The sequence below is a fragment of the Saccopteryx bilineata genome, chromosome 7 (assembly GCF_036850765.1).
Source record: "Saccopteryx bilineata isolate mSacBil1 chromosome 7, mSacBil1_pri_phased_curated, whole genome shotgun sequence".
Taxonomy (NCBI): domain Eukaryota; kingdom Metazoa; phylum Chordata; class Mammalia; order Chiroptera; family Emballonuridae; genus Saccopteryx; species Saccopteryx bilineata.
This window is the reverse complement of record NC_089496.1, coordinates 16526526-16554228: the sequence shown is the minus strand read 5'-3', so window position 1 is coordinate 16554228 and position 27703 is coordinate 16526526. Positions and strand designations below refer to the sequence as shown.

Genomic DNA, 27703 nt, shown 5'->3' with positions numbered 1-27703 from the left:
GTAGTATCTTCCTATGAAAAGGAAACTCTGAGTCTATCTTTGTCAACATGACCCTTTTAGCACAGTAATTTACTTCTAATTTAAATAAAGCAGTAAATGGTGCCTGACAATGGCTTCTGCTGTAACTTCCTATGAAAGGCTCTTTTTAAAAGATAATAAAATGAATGGTGAACAGCAAAGAAACACTACATGTCCACCAGATAAGATGAAGTTATTGTGTTCTGAAACACATGGCTTTTGTAACTGGTATTCTAAAAATCCACAACCATAGACATAAGATAATAAATCGACAGCAAGAAGATGTGACAGAAGTCCAAATACTTGCTTTTTATTTTATCATTTATTTTTCAACTATTAATATAATTGACAAACAATATACTAGTTTCAGGTGTACAACCAGTCATTAGACATTACACAATTTACTAAGTGATCTTCCCAGTAAGTCCTGCAACCATCTAACACAATACATAGTTGTTAGAATATTATTGACTACATTCCCTATGCTATACATTACATCCTATGACTATTCAGGAACAATCAATTTATAGTTCTTAATCCCATCACCTTTTTCATCTAACCTCCAACCCCCTTCTCATCTGGAAACCATCAAAACATTCTCCATACCTATGAGTCTATTTCTGTTCTGCCTATTCACTTGTTTTTTAGATTCAACTGGTGATAGATATTGGTTGCCATTTTATTGTTCATATTTTTATCTCAATTTTTTTCTTCTTCTTAAAGAAGACCCTTTAACATTTCATGTAATACTAATTTGGTGGTAATGAATTCCTTAGGCTTTTTTTTGTCTGAGAAGTTCTTTATATGTCCTCGATTCTAAATAAAAGCTTTGCTGAATAGAGAAATCTTGGTTGTAGGTCCTTGCTTTTTATTACTTTGAGTATTTCTTGCCACTCCCTTAGGCCTGCAACATTTCTTCAGAGAATCAGCGGAAAGTCTTATGGGAGCTCCATTGTAGGAAACTGCTTTACTCTTGCTGCTTTTAAAATTCTCTCCAGCCTGACCTGTGGTGGTGCAGTGGATAAAGCATCAACCTGGAGACATGGAGGTCGCCAGTTCGAAATCCTGGGCTTGCCTGGTCAAGGCACATATGAGAGTTGATGCTTCCTGCTCCTCCTCCTTACCACTTACCTCTCTCTCTTCCTCTCTCCCTCACTAAAATGAATAAAGTCTTAAAAAATAAAATAAAAATTTTAAAGAATTCTCTCTGACATTGATGATTAATGATGATTAATGATGATGTGTCTTGGCATGGGCCTCTTTGGATTCATCCTATTTAGGACTCCGTGCTTTTTAGACTTGTATGTCTATTTCCTTCACCAGGTTAGGGAAGTTTTCTGTTATTATTATTGTTGGGTTTTTTTACAGAGACAGAGAGAGTGTCAGAGAGAGGGACAGACAGACAGGAAGGGAGAGAGATGAGAAGCATCAACTCTTCATTGCAGCTCCTTAGTTGTTCACTGATTGCTTTTTCATATGTGCCTTGACGGGGGGAGGGGGAGTTTACAGCAGAGCGAGTGACCCTTGCTCAATCCAGGGACCTTGGGCTCAGGCTAGCGACCTTGGGCTTCAAGCCAGTGACCATGGGGTCGTGTCTATGATCCCACGCTCAACTAACGACCCTGCGCTCAAGCTGGTGAGCCCATGCTTAAGCCGGATGAGCCCATGCTCAAGACGGATGAGCTCGTGCTCGAGCCAGCAGCCTTGGGGTTTCAAACCTGGGTCCTCTGCATCCCAGTCTGACGCTCTATCCACTGTGGCACTGCCTGGTCAGGCCTGTTGTTATTTTTTCAAATAGGTTTTCAATTTCTTGCTCTCTCTCTTCTACTTCCAGCAGCCCGTGATGTGAATGTTGGTGTGCTGGAAGTTGTCCCAGAGGTTCATTACACTATCCTCATTTCTTTGGATTCCTTTTTCTTTTGGCCATTCTGATTGGGTGTTTTTTGCTTCCTTATATTACAAATTGCTGATTTAACTCTCAGTTTCATCTACTCTACTGCTGATTCCCTATAAATTAGCCTTCGTTTCAATTGGTATATCCTTCATTTCTGACTGGTTCTTTTTTTATGGTCTCTATGTCCTCACTAAGTTCCTTGAACATCCTTATAACCATTGTCTTAAACTCTGTATCTGATAGTTTGCTTCCCTCCATTTTATTTAGTTCTTTTTCTGGAGATTTCTTCTGTTCTTTCTTTTTTTCCCCCTGCCTTTTTTTCAAGTAAGAGGAGGGGAGACAACTAGACTCCCACGTGCGCTCCGACTAGAATCCACCTGGCAACTGCCATATAGAGACAATGCTCCGTCCATATGGAGCCATGCTCGCAACTGGGCTATTTTTAGCACCTGAAACAGAGGCTTCATGGAGCCATCCATAGCGCCCGGGGCTGATGTGCTCTTATCAATCAAGCCATAGCTGCAGGAGGAGAAGAGAGAGAGAAAGAGAAGGGGGGTGGGGAGGGTTGAAGAAGCAGATGATCATTTCTGTGTGCCCTGAACGAGAATTTGACACAGGATATCCACATACCAGGCCGACACTCTACTGGTCAGGGCCTTCTCCTATTCTTTCATTTGGGACCTGTTTTCTTTGTCTCTGCATTCTGGCTGCTTCCCTATGTTTGTTTCTATGTGTTAGGTAGAGATGCTACATCTTCCAGACTTGGTAGCGTGGCCTTGTGTAGTAGGTGTCCTTGTAGCCCAGTGGCATAGCCTCCTAGTCACCTAAGTTGGGCACTCCAGGTGCACCCCTCCTTGTGTAGGCTGTGTGCACTGTCCTGTTGTAGATGAGTCTTGATTGCTGTTGGCATCAATGGGAGGCATGGACTTCTAGGCCAAATGACTGTGAAAACTGGCTGCAACTACAGCAGAGAAGCTGCTATGCAGGAGTCAACTCTATAGAGCAAGATTTGCTTCAGTGGGGCTTTGGTGCTCACCGAGTCTGCCCCTTAAGTGTATCACTTGTGAAGGTGGTAAGGTTGTAAATAGTGGTCTGAAGCTGTCCACTGGGTGCACTGGCTCTGGGGCCTCCTAGGAGGTGCAAGGTCAGCCACTGCCCGTGCTCTTCCTGGAGACACCTGGCATAAGCTACAGAGCAATGTGCAGAGGCTGCTATTTGTGCTGGCCTTGAAGGTGCCCAGGAGAGGCCAAACTGGGAAACAAGGCTGGCTGTCACTAGTACCAGGCCTAGGCCACTGAGCAAGAGGGACAGGATATGAAGAGTCCAGATGCTGCTGATTTGAGAGATTTTAGGAAAATCCGCAAGATGAGGCAAGAGGCTATTTGTATGGAAAAGCCACTGTAAACAAGCTTGTGTGGGCCAGGAAGTCGGGTATGGCAGGGTCTCATGGAATCATCTGGGCAGAGCAAACAGTGTAAGCCAGGTTGATGAGATCAGATATGGCCTCCCACCTGCCTGCTCAGTGGGGGAGGGTTCAGAAAAGGAACAATGGAATCTGCCAGCAATTTTATCTGGCAGAATGTTGCAACCCCTCCAAGCTCTTGCCATAATGCCAGACAGCCCGTTTCTTTCCTATATGTCCCAGGTTCCTTGCAAGGCGCTGCCCCAGCCCTGGAACTCAGAGGGTGTGAGTCTGACTAAGTCCATGCATGGGTCTTTAAGAGGAATTGCCTGGGACTCCAGCAGCTCTCCATCTCAGTCAGTCACAATCTCCACTGACTTTTACAGCCAGAAGTTACAGAGACTTCTTTCACGCACTGGAACCCTGGGTTAGGGGGCCTGGCGTGGGGCTGGGACTGCTGGTTCCTCAGGGCAAATGTCTGCAGCTGACCTAACCCTTCAGATTTTAAACTGCTACACGTGGGCGCGGGACCAGATTGTTTTGTATCTCCGCCCCTCCTACCAGTCTCAGTGTGAGTTCTTTAAATCCCCAGTTATAGGACTTCCATCCCACCAGATTTCAAGTTGGTTCTGAATGATGGTTGTTTTGTAGGTCAGTTATAATTCTGATGTTGTTGTGGGAAAATCTGAGTACCGTGTTCACCTACAACACCATCCCAACTGGAAGTCCAGTTTGATTTCTTAATAATCATCCATTTCCTCATTTTTTTTCTGACTGCCAAGCGGAGATATAATTAGATCTACCTTGCCAAACCGTATAAAGCACCCACACTGAATTATTTTTAATCCAACTTTCCCTGGACACTAAGACATAATTAAATGGTCTCTTTCCAAAGGCCACCCTTGCAGAGCTTATGCTTAAACAACTTGAAGAACATACGATGCAGTATCATTCAACTACTGCCTGCCATGGACAACTACTCTAAACTTTTCCATATGTATTAAATCAACCCTCACAGCAATCTCATGCATAACAAACAACAACAGTACTCAATTACAGGTGATTTTTATATCCCCCCCACACCCAATGCCCATGGAGTTTAGAGACATTTTCATTGTCAGGCTGAGCAGCTAAGACTGGCACCAATAGTGCCAAGGTCAAGAATACTGCCTATAATCATTCTTTGTTTTACTGATGAAAACGAATGCAGAGATTAGTGATTTTTACTTAATCTATATCACACAAGAAATGACATAACATGTAATTTAAACTCAAGTCTAATTTCAGAATCCACAATTATAACCATGATTTATTTAAGCTGTAATTATAATAAAGTATAAAACTGAAATTAAAAAACACCAGTAAAAATAGCATCAAAGATATTAAACCTAACAAAATTATGTGCAAACCAATACACTGAAAATTATAAAATGTTGCTGAGAGAAATTAAAGATGACCTAAATAAATGTAGGGATATACTGTGTGTATGAACCAAAGACTCAATATTGTTAAGATGATTATTCTCTCCAAAGTTATCTAAGATTCAATGCAATCCCATCAAAATAAGCACTGACAAGTTCATCCTAAAATTCATTGAGAAATACAAAGGACCTAGAATAACAACAAAAAAACTTTGAAAAAGGACAAATTTGGAGGACTTATACTACCCAAATTCAAGAGTAATTATTAAAGCTACAATAATCAAGACAGTGTGGCATCAATATAGACAAAGAGATCAATAGAAGAGAGTCAAATCTATAAACAAAACACAATTTTCAACCAAGGCGCAAAACCAACTCAGCAAAAAAAATACTCTATATAAAAAGTTCTAAAAAATTGAATACCCATTTAAAAAAAACTTTGGTCCACAAATTTAATTATGTGTTTCATGCACAAAACTGAGCTCAAAATGGAAAAAGTAAAAAGCTAAAACTATAAAACATCCAAAAGAAAACAAGACTATCTTTGTGAGATTGGATTGATCAAAGATAACTTAGAATCAGTAACAAAAGTATATACATAAAAGTTTTGATAAACTGGATTTCACTAAAATAAGAACTTGTTTTTCAAAAGAATGTCAAGAAAATGAAAAGACAAGCCATAAAACAGCTTGTAAAAATCACGTAACTGATAAAGGACTTGTATGCGGAATATGTAAAAGAACCTTCATAGCTCAATAATAAGCAAACTAGTATTTTTTTAATTGTTAAAAAATTTAAACAGAATTCATCACCAAAAACAATCTATGAATAGCAAATAAGCACACTAAAAGAAGCACAGCAGCATTAGTTATTAGAAAATGCAAATTAAAGTCAGGAGATATGACCATACACCAATTAAAACACCAAAATATATATTTTTTAATACTATCCATGCCAAGTGTTGGCAGGGATAGGAAGGAACTAACCTCCTTAAGTATATCTTATAAGAAGAAAATATGGTACTCTGGGAAACATTTGGCACTTTCGGAAAGAGTTCAAGATACACCTATTATATGATTCAGTCATGTCACATCTAATTACCCAAGAGCAATAAAAGCAATATGTCCATATAAAGACCTATATACAAATGTGCCTAGCCTGTGGTTGCACAGTGGCTAGAGCACTGTCCTGGAATATTGAGGTCACCGGTTCAAAACCCTGCGCTTGCTCAGTTAAGACACATACAACAAGCAATGAAAAACTAAAGTGAGGCAACTATGAGTTGATACTTTTTGCTCCCACTCCTTCCCTCTGTAAAATCAATAAAAAATAATCTTAAAGACCCATATACAAAAATGTTCACCACAGCTTCTTTATAAAAGGCAAACACTGGAAATAAAGGTCCACCAACAAATATAAACAAATTGTGGTATATCCACAGAATGTGATCCTACTCAGCAATAAAAAGGATTAAAATACTGACACAATGAATAAATCTCAAAATTGATAGGCTGCGGGAAAGCAAGACTCAATAGGACACATGCTGTATGGCTCCACCATATCAATTTAGGAACTACAAGCTAAACTACATGACGGATCATCAGTTGGTGGCTGTGTAATAATAACCTGGGGTGGGGAACCAAAGGGACAGGAGGAAAGGATTACGAAGTGGCAGGAGAAAACTTTTGGGGGTAATGGGAATGTTTATAATCAAGATTTCAGTAATGGTTTCACAGGTGTATTCATATATTAAGAAAACTTAAAAATGTGTGCAGTTTATTGTATGCCCATTATACCTCAATAAATGGTAAAAATTCAAAACAGAAAGTATGAAGAAAACATACAAATGAAAACAGTACTAGGAATTTGGGTTCATTTACAACATTTTCATTATTGAAATATTCCAAATAAAGAAAATGTCTCATTAGCCCTGGCCGGTTGGCTCAGCAGTAGAGCGTGTTGGCCCAGCGTGTGGAAGTCCCAGGCTCTATTCCTAGCCAGGGCACACAGGAGAAGCACCCATCTGCTTCTCCATCCTTCCCCCTCTCCTTTCCCTCTCTCTCTCTTCCCCTCCCGCAGCCAAGGCTCCATGGGAGCAAAGCTGGCCCGGGCGCTGGGGATGGCTCCATGGCTTCTGCCTCAGGCACTAGAAAGGCTCTGATTGCAACAGAGCAACAGCCCAGATGGGCAGAGCATCACCTGCCAGTGGGCATGCTGGGTGGATCCCGGTCAGGCGCATGAGAGAGTCTGTCTGCTTGCCTCTCTGCACCCCCCCACACACTTCTCATTTCGGAAAAATACAAAAAAGAAAAAGGAAACGTGTCACTTACTTCATATCTCATGTAATCCCAAAAGGGTTTGATAGTTTAATAGTATAAAATAAAAGTAGGATAATAAAACCATTCAACAAGACAGTAAAACTATAACCAATCAGAATTCGAATACAAAATTCAAGAGGTAACTGCAAAAAAGAAAATCATGTGTTAAATTTACTTCTTTCTTAAAGTTAACTTTTCATTTTGTTCATCAAAATAGCAACTATTACTTTGCATATTCTATATAATGTCTCTCATTTTTCATCCTCTTTACGCCATCTGTCAGGAGTTTTGTTTCCATTTTCAAGTTCTCTTCCAAATTCTTTATTTTCTTACTGCTAATCTAAGTCTGAAGTCTCACCAATTCAGATAATTTCTGGAATAAGGCTGAATCATATTAATCACTACAATAGCCTCTTAGCTTACCTCACTACCTCAAATTTCTCTTCATTTCAATGCATTCTGAAAAATTCACTTGGAACTGGCTTTCCCAGGGTTACTTTCCTGATGAAGAATCTTTTTTTTTTCCCCTTTTTCTGAAGCTGGAAACGGAGAGAGACAGTCAGACAGACTCCCGCATGCACCCGACCGGGATCCACCCGGCACGCCCACCAGGGGGCGATGCTCTGCCCCTCCGGGGCGTCGCTCTGTTGCTACGAGAGCCACTCTAGCGCCTGGGGCAGAGGCCAAGGAGCCATCCCCAGCACCCAGGCCATCTTTGCTCCAATGGAGCCTCAGCTGCGGGAGGGGAAGAGAGAGACAGAGAGGAAGGAGAGGGGGAGGGGTGGAGAAGCAGATGAGCGCTTCTCCTGTGTGCCCTGGCCAGGAATTGAACCCAGGACTTCTGCACGCCAGGCCGACGCTCTACCACTGAGCCAACTGGCCAGGGCCTCCTGATGAAGAATTTTAAAATAGCTACCTTATTGATGCTCAAGCCCCATATCAGTATCTTCAAAACCTGCATCCACCTCAGCCACACCTGTAAACCCACCTATCACCACCTACCCCAGATTCAGTGCAATTTAGACTCAGAATCTCTGGGAAGGAGGGGGAGTTTTAGCCGCATCAATCTTACGAACAATAAAATTTGAAAATCTATTGATATGAAAAAGGGTTTTTCATAATATAAACTTTGCCTAGCTCCCCACTCTCACCTCCCAACACTTGCCCACAAAGACATTAAATTCTAGACATACCAAATTATTGGCAGAATTAATCTTTTTCTCTTGCACATGCCACCCTTCTCACCAGACCTTCACTCTCCCCAATCCTCCCACAGCCCCCCCCCCCACCACTATAGATAGGACCTAGATGTGGAAAACCAGGTAAGATCCAGTCAACGAGGAAGGGAGGAAGAGGGATAATGAAAAGGTATAAAACATAGAACAGAAAAAAAGTAGAACCAAGAAAAAGCTAGGGAATAAACTCTTGGGCTGAAACTCAAATACAAATGACATTTAAAAACAAACGAACACGTACCAGTCAGCCTATGCTAAGGGCCCTGGAAACCCCATTCTGCAAGTTCAGACGTGCTCTCAGGAGGCCGTGAGGGCAGGATGTTTCACAGTGAACAGACTAAAGACTGTGGGGAGGCAACACGGAGACAGACAGTTAAGGCCCATGACAAGGCCTTCAAAGACACATGTCTCAAAGCTACTGCAAAATGGTAAATGTGTGTACAATTCATGATAATAGGGATGAAAACAATATTTTAGCAATACCTAAGTCTTAAGAATGGAAGAAAGTAAAGGCCACAAATCCTGGAGAAATCGGTGTGTTTAGCTAAGTCAGTGGTTCTCAAACTTTTTGAAGTCAGGGCGCATTTAAAATCCTACAAATAACTGTAGGCGCACTACATACAAATTTCTGAGAAATATGTTATAATAATTAAGTCAAATATTAAAGAAAAAATATAAAGTCCAAGGGTGCTTTTATGGTAATTAAACGAAATAAATACCAAATTAAATTCATTCTGACATTAAAAAAATTTTTGTTACGTTTTTGAGTTATGCTTTTTAGAATTCGTAAAAAAGAGAGGTTAAAAAATAAAAAAACAACAAAAATTTAATCTTTTTACATATATATAGATACATTCTTAGTAAGACTTAGTAAATTCACAGGTCCCAGCGTGAATGTGTTAAGTTTTTTCATTCTTGTGTTTATGAGAAACATGAGCCTGATGTGTCCTAGCAATTTCTTCAATGTTTGGACATGTATTTGAAAGGCAAACTCTCATTTCCTTGTCAATACATTGAAGAATTCCTCTCTTTTTATTCTTAATTGTATTGAGTGCAGAAAACCCCCAACATACATATCATCTTAACTTTACACCAAACAAAGGATAGAAGAAACTTGCCTCCAGTCTTTCCGGGGAACATGGGGGGTAGTCTAAACAATCCAGCACCACAGCTTAACAGCCTTTTGCAACCTAATCAGGCAAGTGAGGTGGGGGGGGGGGGTTTGGGCAGACTGTCAGCTTACAGCCAATTCCCCACACCTCTGTCCCCCAAAAATCTAACCTCCAAAAACCCTGTTGTTTTTATGGTCCCCAATAGGCACATATTTTTCTGGAATACCATAGGGCGCACCTGGAAATCTTCTAGGGTGCACCAGGTGTGCCCTGGCACACACATTGAGAACCACTGAGTTAAGTTCTCTGCCAAAACTTAGGCTCCTTATTTAAGAAAAGAACTCTTAATCACCTTTCATTTCATATACATATTTGTTGACTCACTATAAGAAGAGCATTTCCATTTTAGTGCTTTGGGTTTCAATACTATTTAATTAGACTACCAAGTGTTGGTTGAGTCTCCCATTTTTTCAAACACTATACGGTAGGTTTTTTTGTTTGTTTGTTTTGGGGTTTTTTTTTGTATTTTTCTGAAGTGAGAAGTGGGGAGGCAGAGAGACAGACTCTGGCATGCACCCGACCGGGATCCACCCGGCATGCCCACCAGGGGGTGATGCTCTGCCCATCTGGGGCGTTGCTCCATTGCAACCGGAGCCATTCTAGCACCTGAGATGTAGGCCATGGAGCCATCCTCAGTGCCCGGGCCAACTTTGCTCCAATGGAGCCTTGGCAGCAGGAGGGGAAGAGAGAGAGAGAGAGAGAGAGAGAGAGAGAGAGAGAGAGAGAGAGAAAGAGAAAGGAGAGGGGGAGGGATGGAGAAACAGATGAGTGCTTCTCCTGTGTGCCCTGGCAGGGAATCAAACCCGGGACATCCACACGCTGAGCCAACACTCTACCACTGAGCCAAGGGCCTATATGGTACTTCTTAGTTTACAATGTTATGTCCTATTTTCATCAACTCTCCCACCAGAGGTTTGCAAACTTTCTCCACAAAAGCCAGATAGCAAATTGGCTTAAGCAATATGGTCTCTGTTATAGCACAAATGCCTCTAAACAATATTTGAACAAATGGGTGTGACTGTGTTTCAATAAAACTTTATTTATGGACATTAAAATTTAAATTTCATATAATTTTCAGATGTCACAAAATATTCTTCTTTTGAATTTTCTCATTTATTTAAAATATAAGTCATCTTACCTCTTATACTGGACAAGCACAGGTGTCAGTTTGCTGTATTTGGCTAACCAGCCATAGTCTGTGGAGCCCTGCTCTATGCCCTAACTTAAAAGTAAACTGTACAACCTTTCCATTATTCCATATTACCACAGCACACAATTAACTTAATTTTAAAGCCTTTCTGCTAATTCCCATTGTGTAATGGCCTGGGGATAATGAACAATTAACATTCTTTTGGTTTAAACCTATTCACTGTTACACACATTCACACTTAAAGTAAAAATTTTCTTATCAAGATCCTGATTTAAACTGCTAAAGGAAAGGGGAATTTTAAGCCTGATCAGGCAGTGGCACAATGGAGAGAGTGTCAGACTGGGACGCAGAGGACCCAGGTTTGAAACCCTGAGGTCGCCAGCTTGAGCACAGGCTCATCTGGTTTGAGCAAGGCTCGCCAGCGTGAGCCCAAGGTCAATGGTTTGAACAAGGGGTCATGCTGTCTGCTGTAGCCCCCACCCCTGTCAAGGCACATGACGAAAGCAAACAATGAACAACTAAGGGGCTGCAACGAAGAATTGATGCTTCTCATCTCTCTTCCTGTCTGTCCCTATCAGTTCCTCTCTCTGTCTCTGTCCCAAAAATAAAATAAAAAAATTTTTTAAAAGAGGCATTTTGAGAATTTTGTGTAAATAAAACAGAAACAATGATAACTCTTACACTGATGTCTAGCATTAAGAGTTCATTATGGCCTGACCAGGCAATGGTGCAGTGGATAGAGTGTCAAACTGGGATGCGGAAGACCCAGGTTCGAGACCCCGAAGTCGCCAGCTTGAGTCCAGCTCATCTGGTTTGAGCAAAAGCTCACCAGCTTGAGCCCAAGGTCGCTGGCTCGAGCAACGGGTTACTTGGTCTGCTTAAGGCCCGCGGTCAAGGCACATATGAGAAAGTAATCAATGAACTACTAAGGTGCCACAATGAAAAACTGATGACTGATGCTTCTCATCTCTCTGCGTTCCTGTCTGTTTGTCCCTATCTATCCCTCTCTCTGTCTCTAAATAAATAAATAAAATCTTTTAAAAAAATGTTTAAAAAAAAAGTTCATTATAAACATCAATTCTCAGTCCTAATTTCTCTTCCAGGTTCAAAAACAATAATTTAAACCACAGAGTTTGATAATGAAATATTCTAAATTCCTTCTCGGATTTTAAAGAAATGCACAAGACCAGACAAAACCAGACTGAAGACCTGACCAAGTATATTGCAAGAAAGAGAAACTGTATTATAAGGAAAACATGTTATATTATGTAACAATTAGAAGTTATAGCAGAGATTAAGGTAAAAGACAGTTGAAACACCATTGCTTTTGAAGGATGAAAACTTTTCTCGATTTACTCATTAATAAACATTTTATGCATAAAGAAACCACTGTGTCTGGAATACACAGTTGGGGGAGAAATAAGTGCCTGAAACAGACACGGTTGGTGACCACATGACCTACATTCTATACCTGCTCTGCCCGGTATCATAGCCACTAGCCATAGGTGATTATTTAAATTTAAATTAACTAATATAATTAAAACTTCAATTCTACAGTCACTCTAGCTCAGAGCCAGATCAGGGTTACATGGGAGAGCAAAGACACAGACCACCCCATCAACACACAGTGTTCTGTTGGACAGCGCTGGTTTAAAATGTTATATATTTTCCTGTCTCTGCTACTAAACACAAAAATGAAATTTAACATCTCCCCTTCTTCAAAAGAATGTAGTATGTTCATCACCTGCCTCCTGGGAAATAACATGTAACAGACTTTCTATAAAAAGCTGAGAAAAACCTTCCTCCTGCACTGATTTACACATGGATTAAAAATCTTTACAATATTCAAAAAAGGAGTACATTTCATCACTTACTTATTAGCTTTTTAATTTTCAACCTCCTTATTAGCTTTAAACCACTCTTAACTTTAATAATCCCAACTGCAATATTTCATTGTCCTAAAAGTAAAGAATTCTGAACTTTACTCTGATTATCACACAACTCTTCTTCAAATAGAAACAGCTCCTCTTTGTCTGACAAAGAGTCACCCCTGCCCAGAGCCTGGCATATAGAAAGCACTCACACAATTATTGCCTGAAAGCCAGGGCACTCTGAGTCTTTCCAGTACTGCCCAAAACAACACAAATGCAGGTTCCAGCTCACAACTGCAGGTGTTACTGGAGCTGCAAGTCTCCGCCGCTCCTTTTTATGGCACTGGTTAACTCAGGATTTACATGGCTCCACATGATGGTGGGTACAGCTTTCTGGTTCTCTACAAATCAAAGACTTACTAAACAGTAAAAAGTCTACAAGGAAAAGAAAAGTATTGTACGCTGCCCTAAACTATAAAATTAATGTAAATTTTTCATTATTTATCTATGAAATCTACTGGCTTTTATATGTATAAATACAGTGAAATATTATTCAGACTTTAAATTTAAAAAATCCTGTCACATGCTACAAAATGGATTAACCTTGAGGACATTATACTAAGTGAAATAAGTCAGTCACAAACAAAAACAAATGCTGCATGATTCCATTTACGCAAGGTATCTAAAGCTGTCAAACTCTTAGAAAGGAAAGGTGACTGCCAGGGGTAGCATGAGGGGGCGGGGAAGCTGTGGATAAAGAGGTATAGAGTTTGGGTTTTGTAAGAAGAAAAAGCTCTACGTTACACAAAAATGTGCATACAGTCTGGCCCATGGTGCCGCAGTGGTTAAAGCATTGATCTGGAACACTGAGGTCACCGGTTTGAAGCCCTGGGCTTGCCCAGTCAAGGTACATATGACAATCAATGAACAACTAAAGTGAAGCAGCTATAAGTTATTTCTTGCTTCCCCACTCCTCTTTCTCCTCGCTCTGCAAAACCAATAAATAAAATATTTTTTTAAATGTTAATATAGTTAACACTACTGTACTATAAAATTAAAATGGTTAAGATGGTAAATTTTAGGTTATTTTCCATACTAAAAAAAAAAAGTATGTATGTTACTTCTCATAGGTGACAGAAAACTGGCTCTAAAAGCAAACCTGATATGTTTTTTTAAAGAGAACTTAAAATTCCTTTGTGTGTGTGTGTGTGAGAGAGAGAGAGAGAGAGACAGAGACAGAGACAGAGACAGAGAAAGGACAGACAGGGACAGACAGGAAGGGAGAGAGATGAGAAGCATCAATTCTTCGCTGCGGCATGTTAGTTGTTCATTGATTACTTTCTCATATGTACCATAACCAGGGGCTACAGCAGAGCGACTGACCCGCTGCTCAAGCCAGCGATCTTGGGCTTCAAACCAGTGACCTCTGGGCTCAAGGCAGCAACCATGGGGTCGTGTCTATGACCCTATGCTCAAGCCAGTGACCCCGCGCTCAAGCCAGTGACCCTGCGCTCAAGCCGGATGAGCCTGTGCTCAAGCCAGAGACCTCAGGGTTTTGAACCTGGGTCCTCAGCATCCCAGTCCGACGCTCTATCCACTATGCCACTGCCTGGTCAGGCAAGAACTCAAAATTCTTATGCAAAAATTATTTACAATGATCTCCAAATAGGTATATCCATAATATTTTGCTGCTGTTGAAAGAGAGAGGACAGACAGGGCTAGACAAACAGGAAGGGAGAGAGATTAGAAGCATCAGCTCATCATTGCAGCACTTTAGTTGCTCAGTGATTGCTTTCTCATATGTGCCTTGACTGGGGAGCTCCAGCTGAGCCAGTGACCACTTGCTCAAGCCAGCAAACTTTGGGCTCAAGCCAGCGACCATGGGGTCATGTCTAAGATCCAACGCTCAAGCTGGTGAGCCCGCACTCAAGCTGGTGAGCCCATGCTCAAACTGGGGACATCAGGGTTTTGAACCTGGGTTCTCAGTGTTCCAGGTTGATGCTCTATCCACTGAACCACTGCCTAATCAGGCTATTAAAACTTCCTTTTAAATAATATATGAAATAAGATACATGGGAACGTTCACAAAGATCTGTCTGTACATTACTACAAATATATTTTAACAATATGTAGGTAGAGCCAATTTGTACTTTTCTACTATAACATAGTGGTGCAATCAATCTTATCTCAGTCAACTTAAAAACTAAAACTCAAATAGTTTTCAGAATAATGCCTCGTAAAAAATGTTTGGTAAAACCTTTCTGTGTCTGAGAGTACAAAGTTTCAATCTGGGATTGATAAATTCCAGAGATGGATGGTGGTAGTGACTGCACAAGAGTGTGAATGTACTTAACGCCACTGAACAGTATGTACATTAAAAATGGTTAAAAGAAAAAAGAAAAAAATGGTTAAAATAATAAATCTTATTTATGTATACTTCACTATAGTCAAAACAAACTCTGGTTTTAGTAAGAATTAAGAGGTTTTACGTATGTCATTTGCACTATTAAGAAAAATCATGTGCAGCAACTTGCAATTAACTCTACATTATATTTTCATGCTACTATTACCCTCATGCTCCCCCCATTACTTCATGTTATTGGCAAGCTTAAGTATGTTTCTTTATACAAAACCTTCTGTTTTAAAAATATATCACCTGATTATACAGAATTTCAAACTATTCTGTGCCAAATAAATGTCTAACAAGGACATTTCAAAGGTCTCAATTATTCATAAAAGATACAATTATATCACAATTGTAAACTTCCTTGAAAATATAAAATTTTTCAAATAATTTCACTGATTTAAGAGAGAGAGAAAGGAAAGAGGGGAGGAGTAGGGAGTGAACATGGGAGGTGGGAAGAGAGAGAGAGTTGTTCCATTTAGTTGTTCCATTTGGTTGTGCACTCACTGGCTGCTTCTGTATGTTTTCTGAACAGGGACGGACCCACAACCTCGGGGCACCAGGATGACGCTCTATTTACTGAGCAACCCAGCCAGAGCAAAAACATAAATTTAGAAAAATCAAAACATTTTCAAATTGTTCCATTCAAATGACATATATTAATGAGACTATAACTGCTTGACAAACTTAATAAGTCACTATTTGGCACAGAACAGTTTGAAATATTTTCTAAACAAACTAGTTCTGTACAATCAGGTGATATATTTTTAAAACCAAAAGGTTTTGTTTAACGAAACATATTTGAGCTTGCCAATAACATATAAAGTAATGGGGGGGAGCATGAAGATAATAGTAGCATGAAAATATAACCACACCTTAATGCCTTATAATCAGAATCCTTCATAAATATCCATGTGGAAGTCTAGGGCTAAGTACTGGCTAAAGCCCAAGAAAGAAACAGCAGAATGAACACAACCAGAAAGAAAAGAGTATTAAAGTTACTATTTATTGAGTAATGCCTGGCCTAATACGTGCAGGTGTTATCCTAAATATATCGTATGAGTTCTTATTTAATCCTCACAGTAACCTCATGAGATAGATTTTTTAATTAATTCTGTATTAAAAATAAGGAAACTGAGGCACAGATGAGGTATAAAACATGCTCAAGATTACACAGCTAAATAAGCAGCAAGACTGGGATAAGAGGCCATAGCTGTCACCAAAGCTCATGACATTTTTACGTTTACAGAACCCACCAATGGTATTATCATTTGCTGTCACCTTGGTAACTCCCTATAAAGTAAGCTGAAGTTTTATGACCCCCGTGTTCCTAGAGAAAACAGAAGTTTGGGAGAATAAACTTCACCCTCAGAGTCTCTTAGGGAGCAAGTGACAGAGCTGGGTCTGGAACCCATCTCCTCACCCAATGCCTTTCCTCCTGACTGTAGAACCTAAACTCTCTCCTCAGTAAACTCAATTCTAACAAAGCACAACAGAAGTGACCAGGTGAGACTTTCAAGGGCAGGTGTGAGACTTCCCAGAAGAGGTTCTAAAAAGTACTGCAGCTTCCTCCCAGCTCTCTGTTTAAAGAAACATATTTAAGCTTTCCAATAACATATGAAGTATTGGAGGGGGGAAGGGAGGAAGCATAAGGTAATAGTAGCATGAAAATATAACCACACCGTAATGCCCTATATAATCAGGAATCCTTCATAAACATCCATGTGGAAGTCCAGGGCTCCCTCTGGCTCCCTCTGGATGAAGCCAGCTGCATGCTGTGAGAACACTCAAGAGTGGTCCACATGACGAGGAAGCAGGGCCTCCTGCCAACAGCCATGTAAGTTCAGCCTCAAATGACTGAGCCCTGAGCCAGAACCACCCAGCTACGCTGCTTCCCAATTCCTAACCCTCAGAAACTATGCAACGTAAATGTTCAGTCTTACCATTATGGAGTTTTTTCAGCTTTATGATGTATATATAATCAACAAATAAAACTGAAAAATATTTAAAGTGTACATCCTAGTGATTAAGCCACTGTGCCATCACAGATAACAATAAAGAGTATATGGTCTGCAGGTCACCTCTTAAAATAAACTGTGTGACCTAGGCTAAGGAAAGATTTCTGCACTCCAGTTTTGTCATCTGTAATACAACAGATAATAACTTCATTTTAAATCCCCTCCCCATTTTACAATACTCTATTTACTTTGCCTCTTATAGTCACTATCAGCATTAAATGGAAGAACATGTCCAGAACTTGGCATGGTGCCATGCAGGATCAATAAATGTTCACTTACTTATCTTGCATCTTTAATCTGCCCTTTGCTAGCGGCCTACTCCAGACTTACAAGCATGCTTTAAAAATCGCCAATTCTCAATATGGAATTACCTAAGTTGTCCAACAGCCTTTTTAACTGGTCTTTACTTACTTCATTTACTCCCCTGCTGCATACAGCACTCATCTAAAACCAGCCCCCTTCCGTGCTTCCAGAGAATGGATGAGTAACCGGGCTCTCTTCTGATCTCTACTACTGCTGCTATTCCTCCTCCTGCCCCTTTAAGATGTCAGTTATCCTTGCAGTTTTCTCTCAATTCTCACAGCTTCAATGGTGACCTTTTGCAGATAACTGACTCCTAAATGTATCACAGACTCTTTCTAAGCTCAACAAAATCTGAATGTTTTGCCTCTCCCCTTTACTCATTTTTCCCCTTTCTTTCCACACACAACCCTGCTTCTCCTGTGGTCAATAATAGACCAAAATCTTCAAAGTCAGAGAATAAGATGTCCAAAGACCCAGGACCTCACAGTCTAGCATGCATCTAATCACCTGCCAAGTCCTAATGATTACACCTGTGCAGACTCCCATATCCACCTTTTTATTTTTGAGGGAGAGGAAAGGGGGTGAAGGGGGGTGAAGGGGCAGAGAAAGAGAGAGAGAGAGAGAGAGAGAGAGAGAGAGAGAGAGAAGCATCAACTTGCTGTTCCACTTAGTTGTACACCCTTTGATTGCTTCTCATATGTGCCCTGACTGGGGCTCGAACTCGCAACCTTGGCAATCCAGGGATGACACCACTGGCCAGGGCCCCTCCTTTCCATTCTTAACACAAGCACCCATCCTCTCAATCCTGGATCACTGAGATAACATATTAAAGTTTACCTCCAAATCTTCAGTCTCTGCACCCAACTCAATCTACCCTTTACACAGCTGCACACTATCTTTCTCTCACACAGCTGCACACTATCCTTCTCTCACACAGCTGTGCACTTTCTCAAGAAGGTGATCATGCTACTCAGCTCCTCAAAAGTCTTCAATGGTCCCCAAATGCTCACAAAGTCAGAATTACCTGACATTACTGTGATGGTGTGCCATGATTTTCCCACTTGCGTCACCTTCTGTGTCCTGCTGTACTCTCCACGTGTATACTGAGACATTCAGGACATCTCACTCTGCCCCCAACACTCCCACCTGTTCACCAGTTATTCCCTCAGAATGTCAGTCGACAAAAATTCCTCTGGTTAGTCCTCAGAATAATGATCCTTCCCGTATTTTACACAGCACAATGCCTGTGGTTCTACTGCTTTTGATCCCTTCCGAACTCTATCACTGTTAGTTGTTTACTTGTCTGTCTCTTTGAGTAAGTCATAAATCCCTGGTTGCCACTAATTAACTTCACAATCTTGAGTAAGTCATTGCATTATCTGTAGCTCAATATTCACATCACTAAAATGAAGGGGTTAGATTAAGCAATTGCTAAGGAACTCCCAACTCCAGAGTTCGTACTGATGAGTCTTATTTATCTTTGAAAAGGCAGTAAGCACAGTTGTAAGCTTGGACTTGGTAGTCAGACCACTGGTTCTGCCCAGCTCTCCATAATGGGCGACTGTTTAAAATTTCTGTGCCTCGGTTTCTCATCTGTTAAATGAGAATAATAGTGTTATCTGTTAGAATTGTCAGTTTTTTTATTTTTTAATGTGTTAGATACAATTCACTCATTTAAAGTATACAACTCATTGACTTTTAGTATATTCACAGAGTTGTACAATCATCACCAAACAATTTTAGAATATTTGCATCACCCCCAAAAAGTCAGTAAGCGATGAACCCCTCATTTCCCCCTCCCTCCAGCACTAAGCAACCACTACTCTACTTCCCACCCCCATGGATTCGCCTAGTCTAGACATTTCATATCAGTGGAGTAATATAACAGGTGGTTGTTTATGACTGGCTTCTTTCACTTGGCATTAATGTTCTCAAGGTACTTCTATGTTGCAGTATATAACCAGACTTCCTTCTTTCTGTCATTGAATAATATTCAATTTTGTAGACACACTACATTCAGTTTATCCAGTCATCAGTTGATGGACACTTGAGTGTTTCCATGTGGCCATGATAATTAATGCTGCTCTTTCAGTATTTTTTTTTTTAAGTGAGAGATGGCGAGGCAGAGACAGACTCCTGCATGTGCCCCAGCCAGGATCCACCTAGCCAGCCCAAACCCAGGCATAACTCTGCCTGGCTGGGCAACTGCTCTGTGGCTCAGAAACTGAGCTACTTTTCAGTGCCTAAGGTGAGGCCACGGAGCCATCCTCAGAGCTCAGGGCTAACTTTGCTCAAATCATTTGAACTATGGCTGCAGGAGGGGAAGAGAGAGAGAGAGAGAGATGGGGGGTAAAGAAGCAGATGGCTGCTTCTCCTGGGTTCCCTGATCAGGAGTCGAACCCAGGACATCCACACACCAGGCTGACAATGCTCTACCACTGAGCAAACTGCCAGGGCCTGTTCTTTCAGTTTTAAGTAATAGAAAAATCCAACTCAGATTGGCTTACACAAATGACCGAAAGTCCAGCATGTAGCCCTTACTTTAGACACAGTCAGGGTTGGAAGATCATATCATCAGGACTGGTTTTTTCCACCTCTTGGCTAGTCTCTGTTCATTTTCAGGACCAACCCAGTGACAAAATGGCTTTGGTAACTCCATTTCACATCCTCACAATCAAGCCAACAGGAAAAGCAAAAACCTCTTCCAGATCCTCAAACAAAAGTCCTGCAATTAGCTAGGGTGGGTGGGGTCTCTTAACTGGCCCACAAGTAAAACCACTATCTGAAATAGGCCAGGCTCTATTCCTGGAGGGTGAGGGAAACAGGGAAGGATCCCAAATGATGTGAATCAAAACAGGGTAAGAGATCATCCTCACATAAAAGTTGAGGCTTCTTTCCAGTAGGATAGATTTCAGACAGCTGAAAATATCAGTATATAAAAAGCCCACTTCAAGAGTTGTGAGAATTAAAGGTGATAAATGCATATTAAGCATTTAGCAGAATGACCAACAAACAGTAAATGCTTAATAAATGTTAGCTGCTATGTTAGCTATTATCTATACTAGATGAAACACATGAAATTTGATAAAATTTAACTTTAAAGGGGGAAAAAAACCAATTTTATATAGCTCAATGTCATACTATATACTCAGTTTAAAATTAAGGCATGTTCAACCCCATACTTGCTTTTTTCGTAGTAAAATAAAAAACTGCATCTGTATAAAAAAATAAATGGGACATTTTCAAAAGAATCAAGATTCTCAACCTTAAGAGGAATTTCTCTGGTCTTGTAGAAAACAAGAGAGAAAAAGTATGGGAAACAGAGGCCTCTGAAATCAGTCATTTCCTACCCTAACAACACTCTGGTGCAGGCCTCACAGCCACACTAGTCTTTTATTAGTCAAGTTCTCAACTCAATCTTTTTTTCTTCTTCTTTTCCAAGTGAAAAGAGGGGAGATAGAAAGACATATTCCCACATGCGCCTCAACCAGGATCTACCAGGCAACCCCCATCTTGGGCTGATGCTCTGCCCATCTGTGGCCATGCTCACAACCAAGCTATTTTTAGCATCTAATGTAAGGCTCCACAAAGCCACCCTCAGTGCCTGAGGCTGATGCTCTCGAACTAATCAATCAAGCAGTGGCTGCAAGAAAGGGAGAGGGAGAGAAAAAGAAGGGAGGGAGAGAGAGAGACGCAGATGGTTGCATCTCCTGTGTGCACTGACCAGAAATCAAACCTGGGACATCCGCACTGGGCCGACACGCTATCACTGAGCCAACTGGCCAGGGCCTCAACTCAATCTATTAAGAAATCTTTTCATGCCTGACCAGGTGGTGGTGCAGTGGACAGAGGGTCAGTCTGGAATGCTGAAGACTCAGGTTCAAAACCCTGAGGTAACCGGCTTGAGCGTGGGCTCATCCGGCCTGAGCACAAGATCACCAGTTTGAGCGCAGGGTCAGTGCCTTGAGCATGGGATCACAGATATGACCCCATGGTCTCTGGCTTGAGCCCAAGGTCTCTGGCTTGAGCAAGGGGTCACTTGCTCTGCTGCAGCCCCCCTCCCTCGTCAAGGCACATATAAGAAAGCAATCAATGAACAACTAAGGTGCTACAAGTACGAGTTGATGCTTCTCATCTCTCTCCCTTCCTGTTGTCTCTGTCTCTGTCGCACTGGAAAAAAAAAATAAAAGAATCAATGCCCAAGATCAGGGATCACCTCACTTGAATTTTTTTGCAGGTTGTGACTCTGCTGTCTATTCTCTTCTTAAAATAAAGACTTTCTTCCCTTGGTTTCTGTGAATCAGCTCACTCCTGGTTATCCTATCCCCTTCCTGGCCAACTCTACCCATGGCTTTCTTCTCTTCACCTTTCACACCCTGAGAGGCCAGTAGCTATAAAACAACTCCCACTCTACATCTGCTCACCAGGACTCATCTAGGTGCTCCAGCTGCAAGCACTGACCCACTAGACGTCACTGAACACATCCGACAGCCTGACTAAAAGATCATTAGCTTTTCCCAAACTTGCTCTCCATTCCCTGTCTTGAGGAATGGCAGGCAACACACTCCACAAATTTAGCTAATTCAGAAACCTGGGATCCATCCTACATCCATCCTACTCTCCACCAACACTGAATTGGAAACTACATCCTGTGATTTCTTATTATTTACAAATTAAATTTTAATGGGCTGACATTGATCAATAAGAGTACACAGGTTTCACGTGAACATCTCTATAACATTTGAACTGTTGATTGTGTTGCGTGTCTATCACCCAAAGTCAAATCATTGTCCACACCATACATCCATCCCTCTTTATTCCCCTCCCACCACCCATAATCCTGTGATCTCTACTCCCTTAATACCCATCAGTATCGTGAAATCTCCTGCAATAGTTCCTATAATCTGGCTTCTAAGCTCTCCACACAGCAAGCTGCTAGAGTAATCTTTTCAAAAATCTTGATCTGCTTTTTTTTTTAATTAATTTTAATGGGGTGACATTGATAAATCAGGGTACATATGTTCAAAGAAAACATCTCTAGGTTATTTTGACATTTGATTATGTTGCATACCCATCACCCAAAGTCCAATTATCTTCCATCATCTTCTAACTGATATTCTTTGGGCCCCATCCCTTCCTCCCCCCTCCCCCCCATAACCACCACGTTCTTGTCCATGTCTCTGAGTCTCATTTTTATGTCCCATCTATGTATGGAATCATATAGTTCTTAGTTTTTTCTGATTTACTTATTTCGCCCAGTATGTTATCAAGCTCCATCCATATTGTTGTAAATGATCTGATGTCATCATTTCTTATGGCTGAGTAGTATTCCATAGTATATATGTACCAAAGCTTTTTAATCCACTCGTCCACTGACGGACACCTGGGCTGTTTCCAGATCTTCGCTATTGTGAACAATGCTGCCATAAACATGGGGGTGCATTTCTCCTTTTGAAACAGTGCTATGGTGTTCTTGGGGTATATTACTAAAAGTGGGATAGCTGGGTCAAAAGGCAACTCGATTTTTAATTTTTTGAGGAATCTCCATACTGTTTTCCACAGTGGCTGCACCAGTCTGCATTCCCACCAGCAGTGCAGGAGGGTTCCCTTTTCTCCACATCCTCGCCAGCACTTATTCTGTGTTGTTTTGTTGATGAGTGCCATTCTGACTGGTGTGAGATGATATCTCATTGTGGTTTTAATTTGCATTTCTCTAATGATGAGTGATGTTAAGCATTTTTTCATATGGCTATTGGCCATCTGTATGTCCTCTTTGGAGAAGTGTCTATTCATTTCTTTCACTCATTTTTGACTGGATTGTTTGTCTTCCTGGTGTTGAGTTTTACAAGTTCTTTATAAATTTTGGTTATTAACCCCTTTATCAGACGTATTGTCGAATATATTCTCCCATCGGGTAGTTTGTCTTTTTATTCTGTTCTTATTGTCTTTAGCTGCGCAAAATCTTTTTAGTTTGATAGAGTCCCATTTGTTTATCCTATCTTTTATTTCACTTGCCCGTGGAGATAAATCAGCAAATATATTGCTGCGAGAGATGTCAGCTTACTGCCTATGTTTTCTTCTAAGAGGCTTATGGTTTCACGGCTTACATTTAAGTCTTTTATCCATTTTGAGTTTATTTTTGTGAATGGTGTAAGTTGGTGGTCTAGTTTCATTTTTGTGCAGGCAGCTGTCCAGTTTTCCCAACACCATTTGTTGAAGAGGCTTTTACTCCATTGTATACTCTTACCTCCTTTGTCAAATATCAGTTGTCCATAAAGGTGTGGGTTTATTTCTAGGTTCTCTGTTCTGTTCCATTGATCTATATGCCTGTTTTTATGCCAGTACCAGGCTGTTTTGAGTATAATTGCCTCGTAGTATAACTTGATATCCGGAAGTGTGATATCTCCCACTTTATTCTTCCTTTAAAGATTCCTGAGGCTATTCATGTTCTCTTTTGGTTCCATATAAATTTTTGGAATATGTGATCTATATCTTTGAAGTATGTCATTGGTATTTTAATTGATATTGCATTGAATTTATAAGTTGCTTTGGGTAATATAGACATTTTTTTTTTTTTTTCATTTTTCTGAAGCTGGAAACAGGGAGAGACAGTCAGACAGACTCCCGCATGCGCCCGACCGGGATCCACCCGGCACGCCCACCAGGGGCGACGCTCTGCCCACCAGGGGGCGATGCTCTGCCCATCCTGGGCGTCGCCATGTTGCGACCAGAGCCACTCTAGCGCCTGAGGCAGAGGCCACAGAGCCATCCCCAGCGCCCGGGCCATCTTTGCTCCAATGGAGCCTTGGCTGCGGGAGGGGAAGAGAGAGAGAGGAAAGCGCGGCGGAGGGGTGGAGAAGCAAATGGGCGCTTCTCCTGTGTGCCCTGGCCGGGAATCGAACCCGGGTCCTCCGCACGCTAGGCCGACGCTCTACCGCTGAGCCAACCGGCCAGGGCCTAATATAGACATTTTAATGATATTTATTCTTCCTAACCATGAGCACGGTATATGCTCCCACTTGTTTGTATCTTCCCTAATTTCTTTTTATCAATGTTTTATAATTTTCTGAGTACAAGTCTTTAATCTTCCTGGTTAAATTTATTCCTAGGTAGTTTATTTTTTTGGTTGCAATGGTGAAGGGGATTGCTTCCTTAATTTCTCTTTCTGACAGTTCATTGTTATTGTATAAAAATGCCTCTGATTTCTCAGTATTGATTTTATATTCTGCCACCTTGCTGAATTCATTTATCAGGTCCAGTAGTTTTCTGACTGAGACTTTAGGGTTTTCCATATACAATATCATGTCATCTGCAAATAATGATAGTTTTACTTCTTCTTTTTCAATTTGGATGCCTTTTATTTCTTTTTCTTGTCTGATTACTGTGGCTAGGACTTCCAGAACAATGTTGAATAAAAGTGGTGAAAGGGGCACCCCTGCCTTGTTCCTGATCTTAAGAGGATTGCTTTTAATTTTTGCTCATTGAGTATGATGTTGGCTGAGGGTTTCTCATAGATGGCCTTTATCATGTTGAAGTATGTTCCCTGTATTCCCACTTTGCTGAGTTTTGATCATGAATGAATGCTGGATTTTATCAAATGCTTTTTCTGCATCTATTGAAATTATCATGTGGTTTTTCTCCTTCCTTTTGTTTATGTGATGAATCACATTGATTGATTTGCGAATATTGTACCATCCTTGCCTCCCAAGAATAAATCCCACTTGATCATGGTGTATGATTTTTTTCATATATTGCTGGATCCGGTTTGCTAATTTTTTGTTGAGCATTTTAACATCTAAATTCATCAGGGATATTGGCCTATAATTTTTTCTTTGTGTTGTCTTTGCCTGGTTTGGAATCAGAATTATGCTCGCCTCATAAAAGGAGCTTGGAAGTCTTCCTTCCTCTTGAATTTTTTGAAATAGCTTGAGAAGGATAGGAGTTAGTTCTTCTTTGAATATTTGGTAGAATTCACTTGTGAAGCCATCAGGCCTAGGAATTTTCTTTTTTGGGAGTTTTTTGATAACTGTTTCAATCTCATTTGTTGTAATCAGTCTGTTTAGGTTTTCTGATTCTTCCAGATTAATTTTTGGAAGATTAGATGTTTCAAGAAATTTGTCCTTTTCACCTAGGTTGTCTACTTTTTTGGCATATAGTTCTTCATAGTATTTTCTTACAATATTTTGTATTTCTGTTATGTCAGTTGTTATTTCTCCACTCACATTTCTAATTTTATTTATTTGGGTCCTCTCTCTTTTTTTCTTGGTGAGTCAGGTTAAAGGTTCATCAATTTTGTTTACCTTTTCAAAGAACCAGCTCCTGGTTTCATTGATCCTCTGTATTGTTTCTTTAGCCTCTGTCATTTACTTCTGCTCTGATCTTTATTATTTCCTTCCTTCTACTACCTCTGGGCTTTACTTGCTGTTCTTTTTCTAGTTCTTTTAGATGCAGGGTCAAGTTATTTATTTGAGCTTTTTCTTGATCTGCCTCTTAACAGCTCCCCAGGCCCTGTAACCTTCCTCAGTGACCACACCCATCACCCACCCTAGCCTTACTTACCTACTTGACATTCCAGGAATACAAGCATGCCCTTTTACCCTCCATATGTTTACACCAACCCTCCATATGTGGCCACTTCTGCCCAGAGGACCTCCCCCTGCCCCCTCTTATTTACTTGCCAAACTATTATTGGCTCTAAGAAGTTTAACAAAAATCTGAATCTACTAAAAGCTATTTGTCGGGCAAATAAGTTTGTAAAATGTGATTTTTATGCTCAATTCGTTAAAAATGGCACTGCCCACGTGGACGATGCTTCCAGGTGAAACTGCTAATTTACCTTGCTGCTTGGGAAGGGGCTTTGTTATGCTGTGTGCTGGAGGAGGGGTTTTCATGCCAAAAAGTTTTAAGGAGGAGGAGGAGGAAGGAGGCCATGTTTTTGCAGAGAAGCAGCCAAGATGGCGGGGTACTGAAGGAGAAGCCAGTTTGCGCAGAGAGAGGAGATGGGGAACAGAGGGGAGGGACTGAGTTAGTGGAGGCCTTTGATTCTAGGAAAACCCAGATGTGTCAGTAGCTTTGTGAGCGCTGAAAGAGTGGGTTCTGGAGCCCTCTGTGTGTTTGTATTTACTCACTGGTCGGGTGGGAGGCTAGAATAAAAGGTATAGCCCACCAGTTTTTGGCTACACTGTTTCTCTACAGTCTCCCCGAATCTAATGGGAACCTGCATGTGAATGGCCACGATGGTGGTGGTGGCCCCTGGCCATACACTATTGAACTGTGCACTTTAAGTAATGAATTGTATATGTTGTGTAAATTATGTATCAATAAAACTATCACAGCTATAAGAAAAGACTTGCAGGTCCTAGCTGGTAGCTCAGTTGGTTAGAGCATGGACCCAATATACCTAGACTGCCAGTCTGATCCCTGGTCAGGGAATATACAGGAGTCAACCAATGAATGCATGAATAAGTGGAACAACAAATTGATGTTTCTCTCTCTCAAATCAATAAAAAAAATAATTAAGAATAAAAAATATTTAAAAAAAGACAACCCATTTTTTTTAAATGTACAAAAGACAAAGCAGGCACTTCACAAAATAGAAATTCAAATGACCACTAAACATATGAAAACAGACAACACCACTCAGAAAAATGCAAATTAAATCCACAATGAGATAGCCTTACATACCCAGAATAGCAAAAATTAAAAAGAATGACACTATCAAGTGTGGCAAAGATATGGATCCACTGAAACTGTCATACATTGCTGGTGGGAGTATAAAAAAATTCAATCAAAACTATCTTACAATAAAGCTAGGGAAAAAATTACCTTTGCAATTAGTACTAACACTAAACATCCTGTATTCTGTAACCTAACAATTTAACTAGGGCACATGCCCCAAGAGAAGTGAGTGAAAATGTCCACAAAAGGGTATGTACAAGAATGTTTATAGTGGCTTTATCATAATGACGAAAAACTAAAGAAAAAAAACTCAACAGAAGAACAAATAAGTAAATTGTGGTACAGTCAGTCAACGAAATACTAGAGAGCAACAACAATAAAGGAACGTACAACAACATGAACACATCTCACAGATACAACGCTGCTCACCAAAATTAGGGGATATTTTACCACTTCATATTCATTTTGAAATAGCCTAATTTTTGTGAGCAATATACTTGGAAGTTGTTGAGAGTAGAATTTAAATGCTATCAGCGCACACACAAAAAAAGGTAATTATGTGAGAGGATGGAGGTGGTAACTAACCTTATTGTGGTAATCATTTCACAATATATATGTGTACCAAATCATTAACCTGTACATCTTATACTTACATGTTATATGGCAATAATCTCTCAATAAAACTGGAAAAAAATAGGCACAAAGGATAATATACTAGGCCCTGGCTGTTTGGCTCAGCAGTAGAGCATCAGCCCAGCATGTGGATGTCCCAGTTTGACTCCCCAGGTCAGGGCACATAGAAGACGCGACCATCGGCTT

At 40.7% G+C, this 27703-nt stretch overlaps 1 protein-coding gene and 1 pseudogene across 8 annotated transcripts in view; one reads left to right on the top strand and one right to left on the bottom strand.

The window, feature by feature from the left end:
• Window positions 1–27703, bottom strand: part of SRPK2 (SRSF protein kinase 2) — a 308829-nt gene that overhangs the window by 269948 nt on the left and 11178 nt on the right. The window lies entirely within an intron of this gene.
• LOC136310637 (caspase-13 pseudogene) overlaps window positions 1–27703 on the top strand; it is a 36255-nt pseudogene that overhangs the window by 5508 nt on the left and 3044 nt on the right.